General features: G+C 52.8%; 1 protein-coding gene across 3 annotated transcripts in view; it reads right to left on the bottom strand.

Annotated features, from left to right (window-relative positions):
• The window catches only part of PTPN5 (protein tyrosine phosphatase non-receptor type 5), a 68306-nt gene extending 50551 nt beyond the window's left edge, over positions 1 to 17755 (bottom strand). For 2 of the 3 annotated variants that reach the window (XM_075545982.1, XM_075545980.1), the window contains exon 1: positions 17329 to 17755. The gene's annotated coding sequence lies outside the window, so the exon portion shown is untranslated. Of the gene's footprint in view, positions 1 to 9583; positions 9694 to 17328 lie in introns of all 3 variants that reach the window. The other variant, XM_075545983.1, reaches the window with a different exon arrangement.
• Positions 17756 to 19548: the final 1793 nt, after the last annotated feature.

Here is a 19548-nt window from a genome sequence, read left to right as displayed (position 1 = left end):
GCCATCGAGTGGATGCGGCTCACAGCAACCCCACAGGACAGGGCAGAACTGTTCCTGTGGGTTCCACGACTATAACTGTTTATGGGAGTAGAAAACCTCCTTTTTCTCCCATGGAGTGGCTGGTGGTTTCAATCTGCTGAGCTTGAGGCTAGCCAGCCCAACATGTACCCATGGCTCCACCAGGGCTCCCGTTCCTTAGCTGTTTCTACCATACTTTGCAATGTCCCTCTCCCACCCACTGGAAAGGCCCCTTTCCCTTTTCTCCTTGGGAAATTCTTACTTGCTCTTTAAGAGTCTGCTCCCATGCCACCTCCTCAGCAGACTCTTCCTGACCTCAGTAGAATCTTCTTGACTTGCTTCGGAAGAACTGGGTCCCCCTCATCCCTGTCGTCATTGCTGCCCCCAGTTCTCTAGGGGGGCTTGCAGCCCTGCCTCCCAGTGAGCCCAGCCTGGGCACCCACTTGTGGTCCCTGAGCACTGCAGCTTCCTCCTGTTGAATGCTGGGTGCTGAGTGTTCGTCAAGCGCTGTCCTGGCATGACATCATTTACGTCTCACTATAACTCGTGCAGGAGCCGTTGGAGGCACCGTGGGAAGTGTAGTGCTGCTAACTCAGAGGTCGGTGGTTTGAAATCACCACGTGCCCTGTGGGTCGAAGACGAGGCCACCTGTACAGCACAGATTTACAGCCTTGGAAACTTTGGAGCCATTCTGCTGTCCTATGGGGTCACTATGAATCAGTACTGACGTGCTGGCAGCGGAGTTAGCTTCCTGGAGGGGATAATGATGTCAACACAGCTTTTACCCCTATTTATAGGGAGTCAAGGCTTGGAGAGACCGAGCCACTTACTTAAGGTCACACAGTGGGTAAGGTGAAGACCCAGCTTCTAACTCAGTTTGATCCAACACCCGGCGCATGTGTGAAGTCCATGCTTCAAGACCCTGGAGTTCTAATCTCCAATACGAGAACCTTCCATTTCCCATGTGTCAGACTTACGTGGGACCAGGCATCTAGTCAGGAAACATTTCTTGGAAAACGTAATGAAAGTGGGCTGGGGTTTGAGCAGTTCCAAACGGATCATTAAAAATGCTACAAAAGTCATGTTTAGAACCACAGGGTCGGGCTTCTGAAGGATGACCCAAGGCTCTGCTGCCGCGGCAGGATCCTGGGCCAGACCTTTAGCTTCTCTGTGCCTCAGTTTCCTTCACTGTGAAATGGGGACAGCTGCCCACACCTCACAGGGTTCTTGTGGAGACTGAATACACTTTTATCTTCACAGGAGGATTTGACAAGAGATGCAGGTTTAAAACGCTTACTGAGAACAGGTCCAGTAGGCTCCAAATATATGCTGCTTATGGTCAGGCTTTGCCTGTTTCCTGCTTAATATGGCCCCTTTCTTCCTATAGCTGAACTTTAAGATGCCCCCAGGATGATGTGAGTCCTGCGTCATAATCACCCATCATCCCGGAGGCAGGGCAGATTTGCCAGTTTCTGCGGTGTAAACACTTTTGTAGGGCCGATTTCAAGTTACCCACGTCATGGTCCTGCTCTTTCTCTTGGACAGCAAAGGTCAGGAGCTACGCTCCAGTTTTCTCTTCTTTCAAATGGACGACTAGCAGTACCTACCTGATGCTGTATGCAGCGAGTTCGAGTGATGTGGCGAAGACTGTCTAGCACGCAGTAGGCTTTGTATTAGTGTGGGCTAATATTGTTGTTGTTCAGACGACGCTTCGATGCCCACTGCTTAGTCTAGCCCCAGGGCAAAGTAAACTTTTGAGACAGAAGAGCCAATCCTGTTCCTCACAACAATTTAGAAATGATCTGAGAGCCATAAAATATATATTTTTTAAATAAGGAAAAGTTAATGTAATCTTCTAGCTGAAACTCAGAATCCTCTTCTTTTTGTTTTGACTTCAGAGTCACATGTTCATAAGGAAAGAACCCCAGACGACTTGTGAGCTGAAGGTCTGGCCCTCACAGTGGCCCAATCTCAGAACCCGGACTCCTGCCCCTGACCCTCACAGGCAGAGTCCTGTCTTGGTCATCTGCCTTCTAAGATTAGGGCCTTGCCTAGTCTGCCTGGCACCAGCCCCACCCCCTGCCCCTGCTCCCCGCCGAGGAAAGCAGCTCAGCCTGTGGGTCCCACACACACCCAGACTGCACATCATTTTTCTACTTGTGGTCTCTGCCCACCACAGCTGCCTGTACCTTGCTCCTGTCGGCCACAGGGACTTTGCCTGGCATCTGCCCTGCTCTCCATAGCTCACAGGGCCCTTCTACAAGTGCCTGTATGCATGTGTTGAGGAAGAAGCTGAGGTTCAGAGCTAGCTCCTGCCATACCCCAGTGTGAGGTCTAGCTCTCTGCCCAAGCCTCTGTCCCCCAGCCTCAGGTTCCTCCCTTGTGCCCTCAGGCCTAGAGCCCTGGTGGCTTAGTGGGTAACACAGTGGGCTGCGAACTGCAAGGTGAGCTCTTTGAAACCACCAGCTGCTCTGTGGGAGAAAGATGAGGCTTTCTACTCCCATCTAGGGTCACAGTCTCAGAAATCCATGGGAGTCGTTCTCCCTGGTCTTGTAGGGTTGCTGTGAGTTGGCATTGACTCGATGGCAGTAGATGCTCTCAGTGGTCAGGCCTGGCTCACGGCCAGTGGCAGCACAGCTAGGTAGAGCCTGGTACTTCAGGATGTCGTGAAAGAGTCAGACAGATTTTGCCAGAAGTGGACTTGGGAGTGGGCCGGGCAGAAGCCGGATTTGGGAAACAATCAGCTGGGCCGAGGTGCCCTGGTGGCACTGTGCTTGGCTGCTAAGGGAAGAGGATGTGAGTGGGACCCCTCCATTGCTCCATGGGAGAAAGACATGGCAGCCTGCTTCTGGGGTGCACAGCCTGGGTGGGGCATCGGGACTCGGTCCCACAGGGTGGCTTGCTCGCTTGTTTGTGGAGGCTCCTTTGCTAGAAGAGAGACTCACTTGTGAACCAGGAAGAAGCCAATCCAAAACTCACTCACACTGAGGCCAGGACAGAGCAGAACTGCCCGTGTGGGGGTATGGGGCCGTAACTTTGCGTGGGAGTGGAATAGCCTGCTCTTTCTTCTGCAGTATGGCTGGTGCTTTCGAAGTGACCTTGCGGTTAGCAGCCCAACACATAGCCCACTATGTCACCAGGGTCCCCAGGAAGATGTGCAGGCAGTATGGGAACCCAGGAGTCCTGGGGGAAAGGGTCTGACCTGAATTCAGATTTAATGGATACCAAGCGTCCATATGCTATGTGCTTTCTAAAACCTGGTTCCATCTGACGCCTGTGACACCCGTGAGTGGCCTCCCCACCTCCTGGACATTCAGAGGGCAGGGGCTGACACGAGCTGATAGTCAGGTTTGGTTCTGCTCACGTGGTCAATGGAGAAGGCGGGAGAGAGGCTGTTCTGAGCCAAGAATGGTTCATCCTCTCACTGCTTCCTGCCAGTGGACAGCTGTGGGCCTGGGACCACAGGCAGGCTGCTCTCAGAGACCTCTCCCTCCCCCCGCCCCCACCAGTTGCGATGAGAATCACTCCAAACAGGACAGACTGCCTAGTTTGAAGTTGACATCTCAAGGCAACCATGCTCCTCTTAAAAAAAAAAAGATGGAGTTTAGAGGTGCAGAGACATGGTTCAAGTACTGGGCTCTGCCACTATGTCCCCATGCAGCCCTGGGCCAGCTCCGGGAGCCTCCACTTGCCCATCCGTGACACCGAGAAGGAAGCACTGCCTACCAGGGCCGTAATGGTGATCACAGGGGCTGATGTTCACACAGACTCCGCCCGTAACCCCAGCTCAAAGCTTCCACCTCCCTCCAAGGCAGCCCAGCAAGGAGACTCTTGCTCTTGGTACCTGGCAATGCCATCAGCTACAAAGGCCTGTTTCCTATTTCCTCGGGCTCTGCAGCTGTTTCTGGAGCTAATGAGAACAACAGGAAAGAGTAGGCAAGAATGAGAGGGGCCTCCCCAGCAGAACTGACACTTCTCCCTTCTAGAGAGTTCTGGGCTCTTTCCGGGCCCCGAGTCAGACCCAGAGTCCCTGGGATTCCCAGGAGCTCGGGATTCCCCACAGCTGCCTCCGCCATGAAAACTGCCCCCACTAGCCCTGCCCACCCCTTTCTTTCAGCCTCCCTGCTCTTCCTGTCTGGGCAGGCATCCCTGCTCCCTGCTGCCCCGCCCTCCCATGCAGGGGCCTTGCCTCCTCCTGGAAGCACCCCCATGTGAGTCTAAGGCACACTGATATCTCTTTAGCTGACTCTCCCAGCATTTCATCTTGAAACCTGGCAGTGGGCAACACCAATTCCCACTGGGGTGTGAGTGTGTGTGTGTGTATCTCTATGGGTAACACTGGACTTTGTGAATGGCCGAGGATAAGAAGGGGCAAGAGATGGGCCTCCTTCTATGTCCCCACTGGCAGGGAGCCCAGTGCAGAGAAAGCAGGCCCAGAGGGAGAGCAATGGGCATTCAGCTCCCGCTGAACACTCAGGACCCCAAGAAAGATGGGCAGTCGGGACTCAGTGGCACAAACAGAAGCGAGTGGGAAGGAAGGAGGAGACCAGGGCAGCTGCAGGAGAGCCGTGTCATGGTTCGAGAGGATGGATGAGGCTGGGAATGGGTCTGGCTGCCTTGCATCATGCTTAAGGTTCTCTCTGAATTATCCCGCGGACTAGGAAACTCCCTGGCTCGGATTCAATTCCGAAAACTCTTCAAACTCACCCCCTCCAGCCAGCCACCTGATTGGCTCTGATGCCCCATCCCCCAAGGCTCGCTGAGCTCCCAGGGCTCACTGATGCCACTGGCCATGATGTAAGGGCTAGAGGCTTCTGCGTCACAGAGAGCAGGGCGTGTGCACCCTACACATGTCACCCGTCCCCTGGGCCTGTGGCTTTCAGACCGCATTTGCATTTCTCTCAGCCCCTTCGGAGGATGGCTTGCAATCGATTTGTACGCTTATTTTAAACTCATTTGTTTCTAAAATCATTTGAAGACCCAATCTGGCATAATCTTGTCCACCTTTCGTGAGTCTTGGGCTCCGTGCTGGGTGTGTTGGGGGGAGGGGAGCATACACAGATGACTAAGACCCAGCCAATGCGCTCTCTGAACTTCCAGTGCAGGGGGGTGGAAGCAGAAACGTGTTAAACGCCAACCAAGGCTGTCTGGAGGGAGAACTTGGGCTCGGGGGATGTGACGGGTTTATGCTCAGGTACTAATCTAAAGGTTGGTGGTTCTAATCCAGCCAGGTGCGGTGCAGGGGAGAAACCCAGCCCTCTGCTCTGCTGCCTGTACATCACAGGCAGGATTCCCTATGGAGAACATAACTCATGTGACCCAAACGACTACATCCTGTAGGCAGCCATTTACAGCACGAAGCTCAAGAACAGACCACACCCATCTGCAAGGATTGGAAACGGGAACCACCGTTGCCTTGGGGAGGTGGGTCTGGACAGGAAAGGAGAGAGGACACACGTTCAGGGGTGATGGGGAGAGGAGACACGGTCAAGGGCAATGAGAAATAGCTCGAATGTTTGGTTTTGATGGCAATCACACAAGCTCTTACCCAAAGCAATAAACAAAACCCATCGCCGTTGGGTCAATTTCAACCCCAAGGGTCACACTGATCTGCTGCATGGGGCCCCGGGCTGTCCGGGCTGTCTCCGGGCAGAAGCAAACCGACAACGTTCTCCTGATGGGCAACTGGTGGCAGACTCTTCACCACCGTGCCATCACCAGACGGTCAAAGTTGGTGAGCGCACGCTTCAGATCTGCACCTTTCACTGGTAGTACAACATGCCCTAAACAGGTGTGGGCGTTTTCAGTTGTCACAGTGTCTGAAAGACTCTACTGGCAAATATGTAGGGGTGAGGCTAGGGCTGACTTTCACAGCGCCGAAGGATGTTCTCCCACAAGACCAGGTCAGTTCCTGTTGAGAAGCTCTGTTTCTCTTCTGAACAGCTTCCCAGACTCCCCCACGTGCCAGTCAGTCCACGGGGCGGCCTCCATTTACGTCGGTTTTGCATGCTGTCATCCTGGCCTGACGCTCGTGGAGTGCAGGGGCTGGGTCTTCGAGATCTGCAGATCCCCACGGGCCCAGCACAGAGGCAGACACTCTAAAGAAACAGACCCCAGAGTCTAGCCAGTTCTTGTTTCAAGATTATTTTAGAGACAAAAGTGGGTTTAAAATAAATATGCAAAATAGATCCTAAGCCACCCTGTCACGAGCGGGAGAACTGTCTTCCGCTCTGCTTTGGGAAGAACCGGGCTTTGGTGGTAGAGGGAACCACCCCGGTCCAGGCAGTGACGGGACGCAGAGGGAGACTGTGTTCACATCTTTGCCATTCGTGGACCTTGTTATTTGGTCAACTCCAACTCATTGAGCTGAGGCTGCCAAGGCCTAGGAGGTACAGGTAAGGCACCCCGGACACCACAAGGGTTGGGGGTCAGTCAGCTAGTGAGTCAGAAGCAGCAGATGTTGGAGGGAAGAGGAAGCCCCTACCACCTTGTCCGCCCTCTGCTGGCTCAACATGATGAAATGGAGTCTCAGTGAGGTGGGGCTCCCTGCTGGCCGCAGAGTTACAGAAAGCCATGCCCCCAAATCACGAACCGAAGGAGAACACGGGCAGACTACCACTAAAATGCTCACCCATCCCTTCCTTCAGGATGCCTTTCTGTTCCCATAGTCCTCTGCAGCATAGCCCACTGTCTCCCAAGGGCGGGATTCTGGTCTGCCCTTCTTTGCTGTGTGTTCTTGGCAAGTTACCTGTTTGCTGACTTCTTAACCAAGAATGATACACCGTCTTTACTGAACTGTGAAGTGATAGGTCGGTACAGGGGGTCACTCAGTAGAGATGGTGGTTCTATAGTTTGTCTGATTAGACTCCCAGAGAGCCCGCATGGGCCGAGTACAATTTCCTGATAGGGTTTGCTTGGCTGTAATCTTTATGGAAGCATATTGCTAGATCTTTCTCCCATGGGTGGAGCTCCTGCGTGGGTTTGAAGTAAAAACCTCGCAGTAAACTGTTTCCACTCCTTCAGTAGAGGCTGGTTCTTTGTATGATGGTGTTGTTGTGATCGTTGCTAGGTGATGAGCCAGTGCCGACTCACAGCGACCCTTTGCACAACAGAATGACACACTGGCTGGGCCTGCGCCTCCCTCACCATTCTTACTGTTTTCAGCACACTGTTGCAGTCCATCTTGTAGTGGTCTTCCTCTTTCCCTGCCCCTCCACTTTACCAAGCAGGATGGTCTTCTCCAGGGGCTAGCCTCTCCTGACACATCCAATGTACGTGAGAGGAAGTCTCGCCATCTTTGCCTCTAAGGAGTATTCTGGCTGGACTTCTAAGACAGATTTGCTTGTTCTCTTGGCAGTCCGTGGTACCTTGTATTGTAGCATGCGTCAATAGGGCCCCTAGTTGTGTCTCTGGTGCCACCATCAGACAGAGTCCCTGTGGACAGGATCCTGGTAGCTGTATTTATTTACCTGTCCCCCAGCATGGCGATGCTCAGCACAGTCTCCGCTTGCAGGCCGGAATGAATCTCATCCACTAAGATCTCTCCTGTGGACCTCTTTCCTTCCCACCCACGATGCTTCTAAGTCACAACCATTCTTCAGAACTGCAGGTTGGACTCATTGGTATTCCACTCTTTCTTCCTTTTCTGTATCATCTCCAGACGAGGCCATGCAGAACCCATACAAAATTGACTGAAAAAAATTAATGGCTCCTTCCCTGTACTCTCCACTCATAAGACTTGGCTCAAATATCTTTTTAATACTGGTCACTCAAGGATCTTTTTGTGGAAGAGGGGGAAAAAAAAGCACCTCTAACAAAACCCTGGGCAGACTAACAAAACCCTGGACAGACTCACAGGAGGCCTCAGGGCGCTGCACATCCATCTTCTACACCATGACCTCAGCCTCTTGGCTCCACGGCTTCGCTCCTCTCCTTGGCTCCTGCTCTGGTTCTCTGCTCTCTTGCTACCCCGGGACCCAAGGTCCCACCACTGGCATCTATGAAGTCAGTCTTCAGGCTGTACCCACAGACAGCACATTTCTTCCTCCGCCCCCCCTGGCATGAAACCCTCCTTGGGTTTCATGACACCCTCTGAAGGAGGCTGAAAATAGATGCCTTGGGAATCTGAGACGGAAAAGCTGCCTGCTTGGAGAGGTTTCCTAATGACTGTCCGGCAATCAAGAAAGGCTAAGTTAATTATGGCAAGGCTGTCAAGGATGGCTCAGGATAGCACCGGAGTTACGCAAAAATGTTCAACGAAAAAGGCAGGCGACACAGCTAAAGTTCAAGTCTTACAAAAACAACCATCTATAGAAAAGAACACATGAAGCCACAGTCAGCCTTTCCACTTGTTCTATGGCATGGAGGTGTTCATTTTACAGGTACCATTCGTTTTGCTTTGAAGGGCAGAACCTCAGGTACACGTATGCGATGAAATATGCGTGTAATCGGTCCTACGCTCGTCTAAGCCATGGAGTACAGATGCCCACACGCTGCCGACATGCTCCCCGCTCCAGCCCATCACCGCTCCCGCGTGACTTCCAGAGAGATGGCGTATTTTATGCCAGCTCTTCAGAAAGACCTGCTGAGACGTGGTACTCCTCCAGTCACCTCAAGCCACCCCCACACCAGAAAAAGGAAGGGCACATTGAGGGTCTGCGTATTTTGCCATCACAGTCACCAGAGGGGGTTCTGAGCATTTCAGCCTTTCTTGGAGCCGGAAGGTAGGGTTTCCCATCGAGATGCTGGCTCTCTACCAAGCAGCAAATGGTGGGAACCTGTCCCCCTCATGCCCCATCTACCCCAAAGGTCTTCCTGCCCAACTTGCCTACCATATTCTGCACCCAGGCCTGGGAATCGGAAGGTGGGTTGCTTCCCAGAAGACACAGGATGTGCAGCTTCTGTTCCCTGGGCTACAGCTCAAGGGGAAGGATCGCTCCATCGCAAGAGTCTGGGGATTTCCGAGTTTTGCCAGATATGGTGGCCAACTGGCTAGAGGAGAAGAGATGGAGGAGAGGCTGAAGGGGTCTTATTTGCTACACTAATACTCTAGCCTAAGACAAGAAAGAGCTGTTTGGTGGCGACGTTGTTTAGAGGTGACAGATCAGCAGGTTCAGAAGAGTTTGGACTTGCAGGTGCAGGTGTGTGTGTGCATGGAATCGATGATTCTCAGGTGACTGAGACCACACATGAAGCTGTGCCCTCCTTGTGAGTCAGACAGGCTCAGCCTGTCTGGCTTCCTCTCCTGACAACAATCACCAGCTCCTGTGGCAGGACCATCGGCTGATCTCATCTATCACATCAGGCACGTGCACACAGGGCCACGCCTGTCACGTCATCTGTCCCTGCCTTCAGGGAAGACTATTCCATGGCCCACCGGCTCCAGAAGCCGAAGCCCACCTTCTACCTATGGGAACATGGGGTGCCAGAGAGGGAAAAGAGCCCTGCCCCTGGTCACTCAGCCACGAATAAGATCAGGACTGGAGCCAGGTACCATATAGAGACAGCGGTGCTGCCCCCACTCGAAGGGACATTGGGTAACACATTGGTGAGCTAGTTACATTACCTGGGATCAGGTGCCATGCACTTTGAGAGGTTCACAATGCCCGGTGACCAATTTAATGCAGACAAAGGCTTCACCTGGTTAGTCACCTTTCGGGGCTTTTTCATTCCCACCTGTGGATCCATTTAAACAATTACTTAGGTGCCTGAAGAATTTATACTTCCACAAATAATCACAGCCCCTCTGTCTTTCTGGGAATCTGTCCACTGTCAGGAGAAGTGAGCTCCCTGGCTGACAAGCAAGGGCCTTTGTCCTGGAAACACGTTCTTTAAAATCTCCCCAAGGAAACTGGAGGAGGACATCGGAGTCCTACAAGAGAAAATCTGAAGAGAAGCCAGAGGAACTATATTTGCACCAGAGGGGGATGAGGGAAGATCAAATTGTTACCATTTTAGTTATATTGTAGTCATTTCAGGTATCTATGCTATTAAGCTATAGCCAGCAGTCATGTTTATAATATCAAGTAATACTTAATACAACATGCAGACTGGACCATATAGTCAGTCTTGAACAACAACACAGGCATCAAATCATCTAAGCGTTATCACTGTGAACATAGTGTAGCTTACTCTGCCCTTGCAATATCCTATTACAGCTATGGATCATTTGTGTCCACAAAAAAAAGTGTGTCAACTTGGCTAGGTTGTGATTCACAGTGGAGTGGGTGTTATGTAATGGTGTCATCTGGCAGCTGTGCAATGATTTAGTCATCTCCATTACAGGAACTGGTAGCTCAGCCAATCAGTTGTAAGAGGATTAGGGTGGTATGCAACCCCATCACTCAGATCACAGCCTGCATGTGATGCTAAGGGAGTTTCTCTTGGGTGTGTCCTGCATTACCCTTTATCTTACAAGAGAGAAAAGGGGAGAGAAGGGAGTAGAGGAGGAAGGACTTGATAACCCCTAAGGAATAAAAGCCCAGAGCAGAGTACATCCTTAGGGGCCAGGGTCTCCATGCTGACAGCCTCCTAGACTCAGGGACAGTTTGATGCTAGGACACATGGAGATCCCTAAGAAATGGCCCTACAGAGACAAGGAAACAAGGACCGTCGTCCTAAATGATGAACCCACAGAGAAAGCCTTCCTCTAGAGACGGTGCCTTGAATTCAGATTTCTAGTCTAAACTGTGTGAGAATAAATGTGTGTGTTAAAGCCACCTACTTGTAGGTAATGAAGATGGAGCCTTGGTGGCATTGTCATTACACATTGGGCTGTGATCTGAAAGGTTGGCAGTTTGAAACCACCAGTCGCTCCTTGGGAGAAAGACAGGGCTTTCTTTCTACTCCCGTAAACAGCTATAGTTGTAGAAACACACAGGGACAGTTCCACCTGAGTCCGTGTTGACTAGATGGCAGTGAGTGGTGAGTGGAGGTAAGGAAGACACTGTATTTCTTTATTGGCTGAAATAAATCCAAGAGATGAGGTTTGTGTTCATGCCACAGCTACATATTGAGCTCCTAACGTCAGGTTGGGTTTGTTAGGCACGAGGCTTACAAGGCTGCAACTCATCAACATGGTTCCAATTCTGAAACCTCAGCAAACGGGGCTTGGTGGCACAGTGATTAAGGCATTCAGCTGCAAACCAAAAGGCGGGTGGTTTGAACCCACCATTCACCCTGCGGGAGAAAGTTGGCAGTCTGCCTCTATGAAGACTTCTAGCCTTGGAAACCCTCTGGAGGTTCTACTCTGTCCTCCAGGGGGCTGGGAGTCAGAGTTCACTTGATGGCAAGGCTTCCCTGGCCCCTGCCCCCATTTCCCAGGCAACTACAAGATCTGGTGACCCTCCTCTTTCCTTGTACCCATCTCTTCCACCCACACTCGCAGTTGCTCGGTTATACCACGGCAGTCTTGCCCCAGGGCCTTTGCACCGGTGGTCTGCTTTTCCTAGTGCTGTGGCCTCAGGTCTTTTCATGGAGTACTCCCTGACGCTGCTTTCAGGTGTTTGCTCAGCCATCACCTCCTCAAAGACAATTCTATTTAAAAGCAAATCCCTCCCCTCTCCCCCTGAAGCCTTCCACTCATCCTTCCCTTGCTTTTGTTTCTCCCACCCTGAGCTATTGCACCTTTGCTTAGACTGTGTTTCCTGCCTCCTCTGGTAGAGTGTGGGAAAACAGGCGCGTCTCTTTCAGCAATATATTCCCCAGGGTTTAGGACGGCCTGGCACATGACAGACATCCATGCCCATCTGCAGAGTCCTTGGTGGCACCGGACTACTAACCAAAAGCAGCTTGGTGGTTTGCACTCACTCTGAGGTGCCGAAGATGGAGCTCCTGGTGAACTGCAAGGTCACAGCTGTCAGCACCTACACAATTCTACTGTGATGCACTTGGGTTGCCATGAGTTGCAACTGAGTGGCTGGCAGCAGGCTTTATTCATATATATGTGTGGAGAGATAAATGAATGAAGTGGCTCTTGATAGTGAAGAGCACTCAGTAGGCCAGCCCTGCCAGGGTTCATGTTCCTATTCCTAAGCCTCCCCACACCTTCCCTGCTGTTGGACTCTCTTTGTGAATGACATCCTCAGCTACTCAGACTCAACACTCTCCCATTAACTCTCAGTCCTCCTAGCTTCCACATCCAACCACTTAGCCATCTTGCCGACCCAGTGGCTTTCTTATAATTGCGCCCAGTCCAAACCTTCATTATCTCACCTAGACTGCTGGTGAAGTGTTGGACCACTTGACCATCAGGTTGGAAATTCAAACCCACCAGCTGATCCGAGGGAGACAAATGAGACTGTCTTCCCATAGAGATGCCCAGCCCCTGAAACCTACACAGGGCTGCTGGGAATTGACTCTATAGCAGTAGATTTGGTTTTGGGCTTTGATCATAGTTTATTTAGCCTACCCCCTGCCTTCTTTCCTTTGTTTGAGATGAACTTGTTTGTCACTAAAGACTGCAAGCTCATTTCAGTTTTCCTTTTATTTTTTTTAAAGCCACTCGGAATAATATTTAGGTTTGCGGGATAAGGAATCTGGAGAGATTTAACAAAATTTGTTTTTAAAGTAGCACACTATATCTATTTATACAGCCCATCTCAAGAAACAAAGTCAACAACAATGTTAGGTCAAATCCTCCCTGTCTGTGGTTCTCTTTTTCTCCTGCTCCCTCCCTCCTCAATACCCTGCCCCTCTGTCTCCCCTTCCTGCCCACCTCCCAGGCCTCCTCAGAGCCATCAAAGTCTTGTCTCTGGGTGTATCAACCACGTTTCCTTTTTCTTATAATGATGGTGTTACTAAATATTTATCTTTGTAAGATTGCCTACGCTTGCTAAGCATCATGTTCTCTGCCTTTTCCGTGTCTGGTTGTGTCTAAGAGAGTCCTCGTTTTTTATTGATGCATGATATTCTAGAGTATGAATGCACTACGGCCCTCTTTTCAGGGAAGATGCAGGCCCTCCTTGGAAATTAACATTTGTACCACAGTTCAGCAGTTGGGATAAAGTGTAGGTATCTGCTCTCGAGGCTCCCAGGATCCTTCCAGTGACCCCTAGGGGGCGGTATCACCCACTTTGGGAAGCACTGACTTGGGTTATAATTATAATTTTCTATCTGGGCTCCCTGCCATCAGGCTCCCCCCCTCCAATTTATTCTCCATGGGACAGCCAGCGTGCACTCCCCGAAAGGCCACGTTTGAGCACTTCTCTCCCAGCCTCAAAACTAAAGACCCACTCTTCAGCTTGGCCCTCAGTGCCCCAAGCAACTGCCTTCCCCCTCCTACCCAGCTTCCCTTCTCAGGCTCCTCTTTTATACCTTTGGCTCCAGCTGGGCGAACCGCTTGCCAGTTCCTGGGCATGCCCTAGAAGTCCCCACTGCCTGTTCTCTGCTCATGCTGTTGCCACTACCTGAAATAGCTTGTATCAGCTTTTCTAATGTACAAATCATTCAGACCCGGCTCAAGTGCAATTTGGCTTTTCCAAGAACATCATTCGCATCTTTCAGAAGGACACATCCCCTCCTTTACTCTTTGCCAGGGTCATCTGTCTCTCTTTTGAGCCAACTCTCAGGAGAAGACAGGCAAGAAACAGAGGAGAGAGTTCAGAATCTGAAGGCAGATGATCTGAGCTGCTGGCCCAGCTCACTGGCTTTGACATTTTTAAGATGTGCATCCTTAGACAAATGGAACTGTGAGTCTCAACATCTCTTTCTGTAAAAGGGGAGTGGTCACCCTATTGGTATCATGGCTGTTTTGAAGGTTAAGTTTCAGTGATGGAGTAGAAGAAAAGCAGGGGCACCACGTCAAGATGAATTTATAAAGCCTATCACACGGAGGGCCACGGTGGCACAGGTCAGCAGTTCAAACCCGCCAGCTGTTCCACAGGCGAAAGATGAGGCAGTCTGTTTCTGTAAAGACGTATGACCTTGGAGACCCGGGGAGCAGTGTATTCTTTTGTGTTTAATCCTTTTATTGGGAGCTCCGATAGATTTAACATGACATCGTTCCATCACATCAAGCAGTATTGTACAACTGCTACCACAATCAGTTTAAAAACATCTCCTTTCTTCTTGAATGCCTTGATATAAGCGCCCCCTTGTCTCCTCCCTCCCCCACGAGACCCCCCAGGAACCTTTACTCTTTTTTTCCTCCTATAATTTTTTTGTGTGCCATATCCGACACAATACAATCTATCCACTCACATGCAATTCTGTTGTACTCTGTTGTATAGGGGTGCTGTGAGTGGGAGTTGATCCCCCGCCCCCTGGCAGTGGGCTTTGGGGTTCTTTTTCACCCCGGGGTACAGATAACTGCGGTACTACAATGTCACATCTCTCCAGAAGCTTTCCTGGAGGCCTCCCCTGCTGGGCCCAAAGTCCAGGCAATGTCAGTGGGGGAAGGGGCTTGTTGAGGGAAAGAGGCTTGGAGGCCCTAAAAGACCATTCCCTTGGATGAACTAAAGAAAGTAGTAGAGGGTTCACCCGCCAAAGCTAGGTGCAGGCTGAGATTAACAGCTACGAGTTTCTGAGCTTTTGGTATGCCCTGGCACTGCGCAGAGTACGTGCCCGACATACATTATCTCAGCGCATCTTCACAACGCTGTGAGCCAGGAATTACTCCCGTACCGAGGAAAACCAGACCCATGCAGTTACATATATAAGTTCATCTTCCCCTCTGGCCCACACAACAGCTCAGAGCTGAAAGGGACCCTGAAAACCTTCCAATTCAATATGTGTGTGTGTTTGTTTGTATTTAGAGATGTGTTGGTGAAAATATACTTAGCCAAGCATCTCAGTCCAACAATTTCTCCATGAACAGTTCAGACACAGGTTACATTTTTGGGGGGATATATAACCACTCATTCTTCTTTCTCGAGTTGTTCCTCCCGCCTCAGCACACACTCACTCACTAGCCCCCAAGGTGCCTACTCTGTCCGGTTGCTGTTGTCAATTTGATCCCTCATAGCCAGACCTTCAAAGAGCACAAAGCTCAAGACAGACATTCTTGACTAGCGGTGCTAAACGATTGCTTGGGTTTAAGATGACTTTAGGGGCTAAAGCTTAAGGTTAAAGATACTCTTTAGTTACTCAAGGAGCTGCCATGTACCTGACAGCCCCAGATTCCCCAGTCTGGTGGCCCCTGGACACAGGTTCCTCACAGTCCAGCCCCTAAGAGTGTTTTGTGGGGCTGGACTGCATACTGGGTGGGAATCCTAAGCATGCATACGGAATGGGGAAAGTGAGGGGCACCACCCACTTCTTACCACTCTGGGTCTGGCTACCAGCAGCTTCTTCCAAGATTTCTGCAGTAGCTTTTTCACTGGTCCCCCTGGCCCCACACTTGGCCTCTGGCAGTTGATTCTCTACAGAGCTACGATTATTCTCTACAAGGATTGTCTGAAGACCATCGTTTTAGAGGTTCATCGGCACCCATGCATTCAGTGTATCTGGAGTTCGTGAGAGCTTGACATTCTGTTAGGCTTTCCTCCCCTCCCAGTGCTTATTTCCAGGCAGTAAAACTAAGACCCAGAGAGGTTACGATGTTTTATTAAAATTGCACAGCCAGTGAGGAGGAGCCTTTGCTTCACTCTTGGGAAAACCCCATGGGTCACCACACATCATGGTCCACGCAAATAGTCCTCGGAGGACAATGCCATGTCCATGGGCTACAATGTGCATGACAGTCCCTGGAGTTATGCCATTTGGCCACCCTGGTTCTGGCCCATGCCAGGCTGTTCACTCTACTCCGGGAAGCACTGGAGGCAAGAGCCTCACACCCTAGAAGCGGAACATCTCCTTCCTTGCTAGGCAAGGGAGTCCCTCCAAAGTGACTAACCTCATCTACTCACCATCCAGCCCCACATGCACTTGTTCCAACAAACCTCTCAAGGCGCCCCCTTCATGCCAGGCACTGGGCTCAGTTCTAGGGACACCCATTGCCCTTGAGGGACCTTGTCCTGGCATACCATCTGAACCTGGTAGCTCAAGCTTCTGAAGAAGTTTTTCAGAAATACTAAGAGACCATATTCAACAAACACCCTGGAGATAGAGGTGGCTCTGCATAAAGGACTTGGGGACCTTCATAAGGAGCAAGGAGAGGGGCCTGGAGGACAGAGCTGGCTTAGAGGGGGCAGACTCCACGAACAGGCATGGGCCCTTAAGGAGGAGGGAGAGTGCCTGGGAGGATGTGAAGTCATGTCTAAGTGGGGGCTAAGGATGAGTCCTTCTGTGTCATATCACTTCTTCCAACTAAGGTCACTGAGATCTAGAAATGAAACCCTCTATCCAGGTCTATTTTGATCCCCCAAACAAAATCCTGAACCTCAAATGCTTGTAGAAGAGAGCTAGCTCTCTTTGAGACTGAATGCACATTTTTAAATTAAAATTTTATTTTTAATCGTCAGGTATCAAATGAATGGCACCTGCAGCTTCAAGTGGGGGTCGGTGGGAATTACCAAGATTTTTTCCAGTAATACTTGGGTGGTTTTTCGGTTCCAGGACTTTGGTAGGGATTGGGTCGAATTGTGTATTGACTGTCTCCGAGAATGAGTATGATGTCAGACAGATCCTAGATTCTAGTGCAGGCTCTGCCACTACCTCTCAGGTGGCCTTGGGTGAAGGGAACCTCCTGGGGTCTCAGTTTCCCAATGTGCAAAATGAGGCGGTTAAATGAGCTCTCCAGGTGCCTCTGAGTTAGGATCTTCGGTCATGATAATTCCTTGTATGGCACACTGCACACAGCCCCCACGATTCGGACCCATCCCAGCAATCTAAGGGTTTTGCTGGAGGCTGGCCTTCGTTTTAGAAAAAGCAGCATGCTGGGGGAGGGGAACGCGCTGGGCGTTTATTTAGGGGGTGGGTGGGAAGCGGGTGGCTATAGCCACAGGGTCAGGAGACGGGAAGGCGGGAGCTGTGGTTTACAGACACTAGGTTAGGAAATGGTGACCAATCTCCCTCCCGGGAGGTCCAGACTTAAAAAAATCCATGCAGCCTAAAATCGCGCACCGGCCTGGGCCGCCAGAGGCTCAGACCCCGACCACCACCCCGAGCTCTAGATTCGCGCTTCCGCCCCCTCGGACTCCCCAGCGCCTGGCCCCCTCCCCAGCAAAGGGTCCCCTGCCCCTACTCCGGGGCGCTGGGAGCCCCTTGGGGGCGTGGCGGGGGCGGACGCGGGTTCCTCCACCCGGGGCAAGCGGGCTCGCAGTGTCGGGGCTGCACGGGTAGGGACCCCTTTGGTAGGGATCCCCTCCCGCCCCCACGCCTGCCGATTTTCCGCTCTTTACACAAAGGAGCCGACGGCGGCGCCGCACTTACCGGTCCGAGCGGGCCCCGGGAGCAGGCGGTCGCGCCGGCAGGCTGGCGGGAGGATGTGCGCGCCCGAGTGTGCGCGTGTCTGCGTGTGTCCCTGTGTGTGTCTGCGCGAATGTCTGTATGTGTGACGGGGGCCGCGCCGAGCTCTGCGTCTGCGTGTGCGGGGGCGGCCGGCCGTCGGTCCGTCCGCCCGGCGCTCCGTCCTGCGCTCCGTGCGCGCTCCCTCGCCCGCCCGCCCGCTCCGCCGAGCGCGCTTGGGCTGCAGAGTCCCAGGCGCAGCCGCCCCGCCGATCCCCCGTTCTCCACCCGCCCGGGCCCGCCCTGCTCCCCGGCGGCCCGCGCGGCTCCCCGGGAATGGCGCAGGGCCGGCGGGCCGGGAGCCGCCGCCACGCCCGGGGTTCGAGTCGGCCCAGACAGCGGATCCTTGACCCCTGGGCTTAGGCTGGCCCCCCGCTCCCGGGGCGCGCGCGGGGCCCCGCCGGCGCCGCCCCCCGCCCCCGCGCCGAGGCTGCCGGCCCGGGAGGGCGGGGAAGCCGAGCCCCGCATCCATTCCATTCATGATTTTCTTCTCCCGGAAGCCATGGGCCCGGGCTGAGCCGCCAGGCGACCGCCAGAGGGACTTTGGCGGGGCGGGGCGAAGCGAATCCCGAGCTAGAAGGACAGACAGACCGATGGGAGTGGGGCCAGGGAGACAGAGGGGCAGTGGGGTCCGTGGAAAGGGTGGCGTGGCGCTCCCGGAACACGCCCACACCTGTACACGTTCAGCTACCGCATTCCGGGCGCGGACGATGCCCGCGGTACGGGGTCCACCCCAGTGCGCCAAGGAAGCGGCTGCCTCTTCCCTCCTCCCTGTGGAGTCTCTGGAGAAGCCCACCTGCCCCAGGGTTGCGCGCTCTTGAGCGCACACCTCTCGGCTTTCCCGTGGGTACCAGGGGCCCGGGTGCGCAAGGAGCTGCCCAGGTCCCCACGGCCCTACGTTCCCCAGTCTGGTGCCCCACGACCCCCAGGCTCCCGACATTCCAGCCCCAGAGTGTTTTGAGGGGCTGGACTGCCCGCAGGGTGGGAATCCTAAGCGCACATTTTTACATGGAGAAACTGAGGGGCACCACCCACTGCTTATAATCCTGCTTCAAGCTACCCAGGCTGCCGCCTGGCTTTCTGCAGTAGCTTCTTGCTGGTCTCCCTGGCCCCACCCTAGGCCCCTTGCAGTGGATTGTCCACATGGCAGCCAGCGCCACCCGTTTAAATCGTAAGTCAGATCATGTCGTTCTGTTACGGAAACCCTACCCTTTTCTTCATTTTATCTGAATGAGAACGAAAGACCCTTTAATGGCCAGCCTGCTCCTCATGCGCTGGCTCCCTTTTACAATTCTGGTCTCATCCCCAACCACTGGCCCACTGCCTCGCCAGCCCCAGCCACACGGGGCCCTTAAAGCGTCACCAGCCCGGTGGCTGCCCGGAAACTCTTTCCCCGGAGTTACATGGGGAGCTTACTTACCTCTTAAGTGTGTCACCTCTAAGAGGCCTTCTTTGATGAGCCTACTTAAAATTGCAACACCTCCTTGCCCTCCCATTTGTCCCTGGTACTTATGACCGCCTGGGGTTTATTGGGCTTCACTGCCAGTCCGGGCTCAGTCCTTTCCTGGCCCAGGCCTACAGCCTCCCAGACCATGCTGCTTCAATAAGCCCGCCATTTTTCCCCCTCCTCCTAGCCATTGTTCATGTTGTGCCTCTAGCCTGGAATTCCGTGCTCTATCGGTTCTAAGTTTTTAGGACCCTGTTCAGTACCACCTCTTCTCCGTGGAGCTTTCCCTCACAGCCCTGGGGATGCTTGCTCCCTCTCAGCGTTCTGAAAGTCAACTCTTGTGCAGGCCTCATTTCCTTCTCTCTGCTGTGATTGGCAGCTCCTGGTTTTCCCCACAGGTGCACTGTGGACTTCTGGAAAGCAGGCCCGTGTCTCCCCCCACCCCTACCCCAGTGCCCAGCATGAAGGTCATGCTTGTGGATTTTGGGCACTAGTTTGGAGGCTCTGGGCTGGGCTTTTGATTTTCTGGGAAGGGCACAGAGCATAGGTAGGTCTCCTGGTTAGGCTCCAGGGGTTCTTCCAGCAAGGAAAGCAGATCGAGGTCAGAGGAACAGACCACGATGCTTGGGCTGTGTGGAAGTGTTGATGGCCATGTCGGCCAGGGCTCAAGCACCCTTTCTCCCTCCATGAGACCATCA

The sequence above is a fragment of the Tenrec ecaudatus genome, chromosome 4 (assembly GCF_050624435.1).
Source record: "Tenrec ecaudatus isolate mTenEca1 chromosome 4, mTenEca1.hap1, whole genome shotgun sequence".
NCBI lineage: Eukaryota > Metazoa > Chordata > Mammalia > Afrosoricida > Tenrecidae > Tenrec > Tenrec ecaudatus.
The sequence above is the reverse complement of the archived record's forward strand: the minus strand, read 5'-3'. Positions and strand labels throughout refer to the sequence as shown.